This window comes from Coregonus lavaretus, assembly GCF_964263955.1.
Source record: "Coregonus lavaretus genome assembly, chromosome: 2".
Taxonomy (NCBI): domain Eukaryota; kingdom Metazoa; phylum Chordata; class Actinopteri; order Salmoniformes; family Salmonidae; genus Coregonus; species Coregonus lavaretus.
This window is the reverse complement of record NC_139989.1, coordinates 74,024,116-74,036,716: the sequence shown is the minus strand read 5'-3', so window position 1 is coordinate 74,036,716 and position 12,601 is coordinate 74,024,116. Positions and strand designations below refer to the sequence as shown.

The 12,601-nt window shown below is 39.6% G+C and overlaps 1 protein-coding gene across 1 annotated transcript in view; it reads left to right on the top strand.

Annotated features, from left to right (window-relative positions):
- Window positions 1-12,601, top strand: part of LOC311150807 (uncharacterized protein) — a gene marked incomplete at both ends in the record, with an annotated part of 72,667 nt that overhangs the window by 25,257 nt on the left and 34,809 nt on the right. The gene's annotated exons all lie outside the window — the stretch shown is intronic.

The following is a 12,601-nucleotide window of genomic DNA, read 5'->3' as shown; positions in this document are numbered from 1 at the left end:
CACAGGACACACACACAGGACACACATACACACTGGACACACACACACACACGACACACACACATACACACTGGACACACACACGACACACACACATACACACTGGACACACACACACCTGACACACACACACACACACACAGGACACACACACTGGACACACACACACACTTGACACACACACACACACTGGACACACACATTCCTGACACACACACACACACAGGACACACACACACACACACACACACACACACACACACTCACACACACTGGACACACACACACACACACTGGACACACACACTGGATACACACACTCACACACACTGGACACACACACACACACACACTGGACACACACACATACACACTTACACACAAACACACTCACACACACTGGACACACACACACACACTGGACACACACACACACTGGACACACACACTCACACACACTGGACACACACAAACACACACACACACTGGACGCACACATTGGACACACATACATACGCTGGACACACACACACTGGACACACACACACATACTCACACTGGACCCACACACATACACACTGGACACACACACACACGACACACACACATACACACTGGACACACACACCTGACACACACATACACAGGACACACACACTGGACACACACACACACACTGGACACACACACTCACACACACTGGACACACACACACACACTGGACACACACACACACGCTGGACACACACACACACTGGACACACACACACTGGACACATTTCCATGTGTTGGATTCTGATGAAAGGAAATCCCATATAGCCTACTGGACAGGACTTTGCTATGGCATCTTCTGTTTGGGTGTCTCAGGTCAGGTCTGAGTCATGATCAGAATGTGTCTCTGTGTCTATTTCCAGCCCTGCCATTTCTACCTGTCCTGATCTAGTGTTTCACCCCTGACCTCCTCACACCGTCTCACTGTCCATGTCTGCTTTTAGCTCCCACCTCTACTTCACTGTGTTATAATGGACCTTATGCTTGTTATGTCACCGCTGTAACCAGTTATCAAACATACTGACCTTTCTGACACTATCCCATGGCCCTACTTTCTACAACTGAACATTTAAATTCCTCTATGAGTTTTGTTTAGTGTCCATTTACTTATCTATGTATTTGTTGGATATTGAGGTTGTGCTGCAGAGCATCATGGGGGTTTGTATGTGTTGAGATGATCACGTTCCAGATAAATGGTTGAACTGATTCCTGTCTCCCGTCTCATCATTATTGAATTGTTATACAGACGTGGTTATGAAACCAACGAGACATAACAAAAGATTGGTGATGAGTACGTCTGAATCTACAGGAACTATTCTGTCTGGAAGAAGTGGGTTTTTACAACTGTTTAAAACTGTTATTTTTGTGGTCCAGTCTAGGCTAATGTTAGCACAGTGTATTGCTAGCAGAGGCAAGTGCATAGTCGAGCTAGCTAAGAGAGAATGTTAGCATCGTCATGGAAGGCAGAAAAGGACTGGAGACGGACATCGGAGTGGGAAAACAACGTGATTAAAAAGGAGGAATATACAGTGATTAAAGGAAAGGACATTTATTCAACTGTGAAGACAAACCTTTTAATTAAATCTGCTAAATGAGCAAACTTGAGGAGGAAACGTCAGTGAGTGAAGTGAATGAAGATCACGTGACTGAGGAAAATATTGCTGTGGTTGAGGACAATATTGCAGTGAGTGACAATCAGGAGCCTATTGAGAAATGAAAAATGGCTGGAATTGTTGGAAACATTGGACAGTTTGATGAAAGTATTGAGCAGTGGAGCTCATATACAGAACGGTTTGAATATTTAGTTCTTGTAAATGACATGGATGAGGACAACATTGTGCCTCCATGTTTTAGTGTAATGGGGCCAAAGACATTTAATTTACTAGGCAGCCTGCTACAGCCAGACTGTAACGTGAATGCTGGGAGTCAGGAAGCAAGTACAGGAAGTGAATTTAATAATACATAGAACAAAACAAGAAACAGGAGTAGCGTACAGACATGAAGCCCTGAAACAGAATCAATAACGCCTGGGGAAGGAACCAAAGGGAGTGACTGATATAGGGGAGGTAATCAGGAAGGTGATGGAGTCCAGGTGAGTCTGATTGGTCGCAGGCGGCGTAACGATGGTGACAGGTTGCATAATAATGAGCAGACTGGTGACCTGGAACGCCGGAGAGGGAGTATACGGGACACAGACAGAACAGGTAATAAGACGTGTGGGGATATTGGGGAGATACTTCAGTAGAATTTACCTGGTCCTGACTTCAATTAAACTCTGTCTGGGAAACCGCCCCTCAGTCTCTCATCTACTCTGAGCTCAGATGGGGAAACATGAGAAGAGTTTCATTCCAAAACGCTTTATATCACTTTTCAGAAATGTTGGTATATTAGCATTTATTGTTTAAAGAAATTATGAAAGAGATTGGTGTGTTTTTTCATTATCTAATCATGGCAGGGGGTTGTTCAATGACAGACATGTATTTGTTTAAAATCTATCACTTGATGCTTTCATTTCAGATAGACAAATAATCATGTTTTTCTTTGCAAAACTCTATATATCTGCCTAACTCTCAGAGAAATAAGTAGTACTGCTAGGTTTTACACAGTAATAATATATCTGCCTCACTCTCAGAGAAATAGGTAGTACTGCTAGGTTTTACACAATCAAATGTAAAAAATAACTACATTTTTAATAAAGAACTGTACAAATATTATATTTGTGAAATCAATATTTAAAAAATGTTTTTTTTAAAACCTTACATTTGACATTTTAGTCATTTAGCAGATGGTCTCATCCAGGATCCGGTTTCCCAAAAGCATCTTAAGGCTAAGTTCATCATTAGAACCTTCGTAGGAGCATCGTTAAATCTCTGAGCAGTTCCCCAAAACCATCGTTATTAACGTTACACTTAAAAACGCTTGTAATCTATCGCCTGCCTCAGACCATTCATACTCGTAGAACAGCCAAATCTCAGGGGTTAAAGCAACAAAAAAAAGCCTTACGTCAATCTCAGATTGATTGTCTTGTGCTAAATTAATCTCCCCTTTCATGTAAACAAGTCATGACCGTCATGCTTTTAGAAAAAGAGGATCATTTTCTGTAAATGTTTTAAACTGCAAATTTGACCAATTCCAGTCCCCTTGCTCAGGGTTCCCAGGGTCCTCCTGGGGATACTTCTTGAGAAGCTCAGTTCTGGTGACAATAAAAAGGCCGTTCTACTCCAGAATGAATGAAAATACAATGATGCTGACACCATCTAAAATATCATTTCCACCTCCATGAATGAGCCCAATAAGATATTGGTAAAGATGATGTTAAATGATTTTAACATATTGGACCATATAGCCTGTATGCATGGTCTATTATCAGATGTTAAATTATTTTAACATATTGAACCATATAGCCTGTATGCATGGTCTATTATCAGATGTTAAATGATTTTAACATATTGAACCCTATATCCTGTATGCATGGTCTATTATCAGATGTTAAATGATTTTACCATATTGAACCATATAGCCTGTATGCATGGTCTATTATCAGATGTTAAATGATTTTAACATATTGAACCATATAGCCTGTATTCATGGTCTATTATCAGATGTTAAATTATTTTAACATATTGAACCATATATCCTATATACATGATCTATTATCAGATGGTAAATTATTTTAACATATTGAACCATATATCCTGTATGCATGGTCTATTATCAGATGGTAAATGATTTTAACATATTGAACCATATAGCCTATATGCATGGTCTATTATCAGATGGTAAATGATTTTAACATATTGAACCATATATCCTGTATTCATGGTCTATTATCAGATGGTAAATGATTTTAACATATTGAACCATATATCCTATATTCATGGTCTATTATCAGATGTTCTATTAGCAATAAGCATGATCCCCTGTAGCCCAACGGATGCAGCATAGTGGCTATAAATGAAGCATGGGGTTTGTCCATCTGCATTTACCCCATTGGACACAACTTCCTGATTATTATTATTATTATTATTATTATTATTATTATTATTATTATTCACTCAGAATTGTTGTTGGGGGGGTTTCTATTACAAAGTGTTCAATTGCCCTTTTAAGATGCCGTTGCCCCTTTAAGAGCTCTGTTGCAAATGTTCCTAAACCATGCTTGATACTCCGGTTTTAAGGTGCCGTTGCCCCTTTAAGAGCTCTGTTGTGAATGATCCTAAACCATGCTTGATACTCCGGTTTTAAGATGCCGTTGCCCCTTTAAGAGCTCTGTTGTGAATGATCCTAAACCATGCTTGATACTCCGGTTTTAAGATGCCGTTGCCCCTTTAAGAGCTCTGTTGTGAATGTTCCTAAACCATGCTTGATACTCCGGTTGTAACTGCATTTTTAAAACAACGCATTAGCGCAATTGTAGGAGTATAGAAATAAACGTGTTATCAATGGAAAGCTTGGATCCCCCTATTTTTTAACAAAGGTCAAAACTGCTTTCAAAAGTGTTTTCCCCGTGATTGCATTAAGAGTTGTTGTCCGTTGACTGCTTGAATAAACGGCCCTACAAAGGCAAAGAGCATCCACTAGAAAACAGTCCAACTGAAGACAAAAAATGCTTTAAAGTTGTTTTTGCTGTCCAGCCAAATATGTCGTAGGTAGATAAGTGTAAATGCACTGATGTATCATCTTATTATGACCACTGATCTGACCTATGACCCCTAAAATGCTGATACTGCACTCTGCCTTTGTATGACCATAAACAGCTGTATGGGTCATGCAAAAGCAAAGTGCAGTATCTAAAAAATCTAAATGTGTTTATCCAGCTTTCTTGTGGTTTTTAATGGCGTTGTGTAGTTGTGTTTTCATGTTTTGAATGTTGTATTGTAGCAACCCTCAAGATTTTTTTATCCATAAGGTAAGAACTATTTCATCATGGAGAATGTTTATACTTATGTGACTTTGTATTACTATCAATGCTGTCCTTTTCTTTATGTTAGCGAGCGTTTCAATATTTTGTTGCTATCTTTCTTACCATTATCTGTGTATTTTGCATTTCAATGCGAAATAAAACCATAATATTTCTGCGTGATTGTGCCATGTTTTATTCTGGTGATAACTGGATAAATGGCTGTCTCATGGAGTGTGTGAGGGTGAGTGTCATGGTCGGGATGGCCTGAACTCAGAGCCTGATAGAATACCAAGGAAAACCGTAGTAACTGCAGTAGAACATGGTGGAACAAAGCCAGATGGCAGTAACCTCACTTACTGCTGTTTCCTTGGTTTTTACTGGGATTTTGTAGTTACAGCAAATTTGACCCTCCATTTTCTCTGAAACAGAAGATAATTGAACCAGGACACTTTGTCACAAGATATAACAGATACTAAGAAGCCTGATTTAGGTCTGAACTCATCTTTTATCAAATGTGTAGCAGCAGTTTGCAATTGTACGGCAGAATAACTGTGTACATAATCCTAATACCTCTTCATGGACTACATTTGAACACTTAAACAGTGTCTTCTTTTAGGGCGTGAACTGGTATGGTATGGTAAGATTACCTAGTGGGGCCAGTAACTGAAAGGTTGCTGGTTCGAATTCCTGAGCCGTCAAGGTAAAAATCTGTCTGTGCCCTTAAGCAAGGCACTTACACGTGATTTGCTCCAGGGGGCGCCGTACTACTATGACCCTGTAAAACAACACATTTCACTGCATCTATCCGGTGTCTGTGACAATACATTTACAAATATTGCATTTATTTATTACAACAGTTAATTTAACAATGCTGGTTATAAATCTTGTTGACATTCATCCAAGGACACCTTGACTTGCATTACACTCTCACTCCAGAAAAATATTCTCATGAAATCATATGACTTATAGTTAGAGAAAAGGATTCCTGTGAACGCGGCCTGCTACAAGCAGGAAACAAGTTATGGATGCGTGATCTATCGTGTCATCTTTTTGGGGTAACCACATTGGAACATTCCAACATTCATCTTTAAGGACATGAACTGGCAGAACAGGTTTCAGCAAAGTATGGAGACATTGTTTTCAGGAAGGTGTCTCCATGGCGATAGGAGGGACAGGAGGCAGACTAAGGGCAAGGGAAGCCACCTGAACTACTGCCCTACAAAGGCAAAGAGCAGTCTACGCCAACAGTGAATCTGAGAGAAATGGCTTTAAAGTTGGGTTTTTTGGTCCATGCATATCAACCATGACCACTGATCTGACCTATGACCCCTTAAATGCTGATACTGCACTCTGCCTTTGTATGACCTTAAACAGCTGTATGGGTAATGCAGAAGCAAAGTGCAGTATGTAGAAATCTAAATGTGTTTATCCAGCTTTCTTGTTGTTTTTCTGTTTGATGGAAACAGTTTGAGTGTTGTAACTATATTCCAACTGTATTTAATGGTGTTATGTAGTTGTGTTTCCATGTTTCCAATGTTGTATTGGAGTAGGCCTAACCCTCACCAATATTTCTGTTGATGGAGAGAGACACACTAGACAAGACACAGAGACAGCAACAGAAGAATAGGATATGATGGAGAGAGACACCAGACAAGACACAGAGACAGCAACAGAAGAACAGGATATGATGGAGAGAGACACCAGACAAGACACAGAGACATCAACAGAAGAATACGATATGATGGAGAGAGACACCAGACAAGATGAAAGACATCAATAGACGACACAGAGAAAGTGATGGAGAGAGACATAGGAGGGGAGAACACACAGTAGACTATCACTAAAAGTTGATATAGGGATTCTAATTACTGCACTGTGTGTGTGTGTGTGAGAGAGAGAGAGAGAGAGAGAGAGAGAGAGAGAGAGAGAGAGAGAGAGAGAGAGAGAGAGAGAGAGAGAGAGAGAGAGAGAGAGAGAGAGAGAGAGAGAGAGAGAGAGAGAGAGAGAGAGAGAGAGAGAGAGAGAGAGAGAGAGAGAGAGAGTTTAGGTACTGTTGGAATCTTTAATCAGTTTGACCCATTTGACAGGTCAGAGTCTATGTTTGAAGTTCTTGAGTGATTTTTGGCAATACACTGTAGATTCATGGATTTACCTGTTGAAATTCCTTCCCGGACCCTCCTACTGGCTGTGGGCTAAGCCACCGATGTCTTCACATCCTAGGGTAGAGAGGAGCTGTTACCCCTGGGGAGAGAGGAGCTGTTACCCCTGGGGAGAGAGGAGCTGTTACCCCTGGGGAGAGAGGAACTGTTACCCCTGGGGAGAGAGGAGCTGCTACGAAGAGAGACTGCGACCCTGCTCGGGAAGAGCTTAACGATTGGTGATTGTTGGGGCACGTTTGGCAGGAGCTTCAGTGATGAAAACTGCTGAACTTGCTGATGTTTCACAATGTGCCATGGCCGTCTCAGTCACCAGGTCTCAACCCAATTGAAGACAACCATCAACAAAACACTAAATTATGGAATTTCTTGTGGAAGAATGATGTCACATCCCTCCAATAAAGTTCAAGACACTTTTTTTCTTTTTTGTGTGTCTTTTTTTACCTTGACAATAAACATTTTAATGAACCACAAACACTTGATGTTTAGGGATGGCACACACATAGGGAGACAGTTTGTGTTCCTTCTCACATATGCACCTAGGAAGATGCAGTGTTTCTCAACCTGTCATTTTACATAATGTTGCAAGACACATACCATCAAATTAATCCATAGACTTTTGTCCATATTTACAGAAGGCTGACATTTCACAAATTGTTCCTATATTGAAAGGACATGGGGAAAATAAAGTCAAACATTTCAATACAAAATAATAAAAACAATCACAGCATTACTCAGTCTTAATGTATTTTAACCATATTAACCAGTTTAATCAAATTGTTTTCATATGGAACACTAAATCAGAACTACATTTGGAGTTCCAGACACTTGTAGAATGTATGCCAAGGCACATTGTAAGAGCTATAAAGAGACAGGGAGTGGGAGAGAGAACAGGTAGAACCTGATATAGAAATGAGCAGAACAAACTAAAGGAACTTTCCACCACCGAATGATCATTCCAGACTCTACTTCTATTGAGAGACATATAAAAGGTAAGACGACGATTGTTATGTGTATTCATATAGTTAATGATATTGTTATGTGTAGTAATATAGTTGATGATATTGTTATGTGTATTCATATAGTTGATGATATTGTTATGTGTATTAATATATTTGATGATATTGTTATGTGTATTAATATAGTTGATGATAATGTTATGTGTATTCATATAGTTGATGATATTGTTATGTGTATTAATATAGTTGATGATATTGTTATGTGTATTCATATAGTTGATGATATGTTTTGTGGACAGTGTTATAATAGGCCTACTCTCCTTAAAAACCCTTTTTGGTCCTAGGTAGAACCCTTTTGGGTTCCATGAAGAACCCTTTCCACAGAGTGTTCGACATGGAAGCCAGAAGGGTTCTACCTGGAACCCAAAAGCGTTCTCCTGTGGGGACAGCCAGAGGACCCTTTTGGAACTCTTTTTTCTAAGAGTGTACTGTATCATAGGTCTTTAGACTTGTCTTCTCAAAACAGGCTTAAAACACAACAAGCAACAACATTTTCTCTTTCTAATCTACTGTTAACTCTTTTCACTCAGGAAGGTATGTTGTGTGAAAGAGAGACAAATAAATACTGTGGAAAGACTAACAACAACTTACACTTCCTCAAAACAGGTTGTGTGTGTTCATTAGTGCCCACCGTAGCAAAACGTTTGGCAACGTAAACTGTTTAGGTCACCTTGTACAGCGTTTGGAGAAAACCGTTTATGCAACATTTTTATAACTGTTGGCTGCGGAGTAAACTAATGAATACGACCCAGGTAGTAGCCTACAACTCGGCTGTTGATGCCTGCCTCATGCTGTAACCTGAACTTAGCCTGAGGGGTGAACTATGATGCAAGCTAGATATACTGGTTTTCTAAAGCTAGCTTCAGTTAGCTTGACATTCCAGCTCAGGGCTCACCCATAATAATATACAGAGCGCTAGTCATCACGAAGGTGCTCTCTCAGCACAACAGTAGATATCTCAATGACTTGACATGTTCTGGTTGTGAATTCAGGCTACAAGGTGATAATCATGCCAGGAATGATTGTAAAGTGTGTAGAGAAATTAAATGTATGGTGTAATTTTAGTACAGTGAATGGAAGTAAAACACTCAGACCTAACAGTCTACTTCTACTGAGACAGGTTTGTGTCAGTTTAATCATACAAAATGGTGCTAACTGAACATGGGCAAGTCAAATTCAATATATCAATATTCAAGACTCAACCTTTGCAGAATCAGAATCACCTTTATTCGCCAAGTACATTTGCACATACATATGTAGGATCTTAATTTGAGCCAGTTTGCTACAGCAGGAAAATATTCCTGCAGCAACAGGAAGTGTGAATTATAATTAATGGACATTTTTGTAGCGGTTGATACATTTTTATTAAGCGAAACTCAAGTCTGGCATTTCTAAGTGGAAATTACAAACTTCAGAAGCCTTTTAAAACCTCAAATACACTACAAGTTTTACATTTCCTGCATTGCGGGAAAGTTATTCTGCAGTGGAGGGTGATCAAATTAAGATCCTAGATCTGTACACATAATTCTACATGGTGATAGTGACAGACAACATTTAGAGACAGAATACAGACAGAAGAGTTTACACAAATGTCTGTACAACATTATACACAACTAGGAAGAGTGAGCATAGAGCTATAAGAGAATGAACAGTGGATATACAGATATACAGTACAGTGGGTATACAGTTGGTATACAGATATACAGTACAGTGGGAATACAGTTGGTATACAGATATACAGTACAGTGGGAATACAGTTGGTATACAGATATACAGTACAGTGGGAATACAGTTGGTATACAGATATACAGTACAGTGGGAATACAGTTGATATACAGATATACAGTACAGTGGGAATACAGTTGGTATACAGATATACAGTACAGTGGGAATACAGTTGATATACAGATATACAGTACAGTGGATATACAGTTGATATACAGATATACAATACAGTGGGTATACAGTTGATATACAGTGGATGTCCACATATACAGTACCAGTATATAAATATATAAATATATCTAAGAGAGATGAACAGTGTGCTAATGCAGTATAGTTCAGTTATTTAGTGTACAGTTCAGAGATGGCTTGATGTGGTGTGCAGCATAGAGTGTATAGTCCTTTAGTCTCTATGGGCCAGATGGTAGTGTACAGTTCAGAGATGGCTTGATGTGGTGAGCAGCATAGAGTGTATAGTCCTTTAGTCTCTATGGGCCAGATGGTAGTGTACAGTTCAGAGATGGCTTGATGTGGTGAGCAGCGTAGAGTGTATAGTCCTTTAGTCTCTATGGGCCAGATGGTAGTGTACAGTTCAGAGATGGCTTGATGTGGTGTGCAGCATAGAGTGTATAGTCCTTTAGTCTCTATGGACCAGATGGCCAGTTGGTGAGGGCTACAGCATGGGGAAAGAAACTGTTCAGATGGGGGTCTATAACATCCAATCACATAGGTTTACAGCAGCTAACAGTTGCAACGTTATTGCTAATAACTCAAACTGCCTTATTTAGATAAAGACATAATCTCTCTACAGATGTAGGATCTTAATGTGATCACCCAGTTGCAGGAGAACTAAAACGTGTAGTGTATTTGAGTGTATTTAAGCTTTCAAAAAGGTTTCTGAAGATGATCAATTCCACTTTTGTATTAAAATAATTGTTCATTAATTATAATCCACATAATAATTCATATGTCCTGTTGCTGCAGGATTATTTTCCTGCTGTAGCAAACTGGCTAAAATTAAGATCCTACATCTGTAGCAATACACCTCTCTTTGATGTACATGGCTATATCAGGATTGACTTTTGACCGTTTGACATCTTTTATTTACTGTTGTTTAGGCTGGTTGAATGAGTCGCCTATAAAAGCTACTTCATCTGCAAGAAAACAGGCGGCTGCACCAGCGACTGTAAGAAGTTATGTGATTTCCTCATATGAACGTGAAAGTAAGTGTGTAGCCTACGCAGTTACACAATGGCTGTTGAAACTGTGGGACATATTTCTCTGTAACATTAGAAGTCGGATGAATGTGTTGATATGTAGGAAAGACGGGCAGACCCTCGTAGGTCTAGGCTAAACTACAAACTATTACAAGGTTAGGTCGACGTCAGGCATTCAATAGTCAGAGTAGGTTTGAGCTATGATCACTTATCATGCTGACAAACCTGATGTTCTCTGTTTGAAATGGTGTGTAAAAATACCATGCCTAGGCTACAAGCTCTGTCCTGCTACTGTTATGTCTATAACGTTATGGGAACTGATCTGAACAGGTTTAGGCTGGTCATCTAGGATATGTAGGCTATAACTGAGGTATAGACCTCCATCTGTATCAGGACTAGGCTCCTGCTACTGTTACTGTTATAACGGTATGGGAACTGATCTGAACAGGTTTAGGCTGGTCATCTAGGCTATAGCTGAGGTCAGTGGTGATTTTAGCATGTCAATCTTGGTGGGGCAAAACATAAATAAAGGGGGATGCATGCCAGCAAAGCCACTCCACAACACAACACTAAACAATACATTCATTGCACTATAACGGTGACAAACGGTACCCACAAACTGTTAGGGCCTACATAAAGCAGAGTCCCAACAGCAGAGTCCCAACAGCAGAGTCCCGACAGCAGAGTCCCAACAGCAGAGTCCCAACAGCAGAGTCCCAACAGCTGTCCTATCATTTCTCTTCATTATTTCTCTTCATATGACAAGGATTAAAAAGGATTTGCCTGTAGATTGTCGACTTGATTCGTGATGATGACTGCTGGCTAAGATTTTGAAAGTATGATGTTGACATGATCTATTTGACGTCATTTTATCTGTGGCCAATGACCTTCTTGGATGGGCACTTCTAATGTAACTCTGTGGCAGCACCGAAGGGGCTTGAATTTTCTAGCTCTACCCTTAGACTTGGCAGTGACGTAGTGTCCCCATGAGTGACAGAACACTGAGCCAATCACGGCGCAGCGCTCCGTATTTTCTTCTGGCTTGCCCCACCACCACAGAAAGCACTGAGCTAGGCTGAAACACCTGCATTTTGGAGCTGCCTTACTCAAGAAAACAAAAAAGAGACCATTTTTTTTGCGGCTTTATTAACTCAATGATATACATATTTATTTATTTTTACATTTTTTGCAAACTGATATGTGACACGTATTAATGCCAAAATAACATGCAAAACAGGAAAGGCCACCTGCCCTGAATAACGGCTCGCTGGTTGAGGGAATGCCAAGAGTGTGCAAAGCTGTCATCAAGGCAAAGGGTGGCTATTTGAAGAATCTCAAATATAAAATATATTTTGATTTGTTTAACACTTTTTTGGTTACTACATGATACCATATGTGTTATTTCATAGTTTTGATGTCTTCACTATTATTCTACAATGTAGAAAATAGTAGAAAATAGTTCAAATAAAGAAAAACCCTTGAATGAGTATGTGTTCTAAAACTTTTGACCGGTAGTGTATATATTTTTTACAT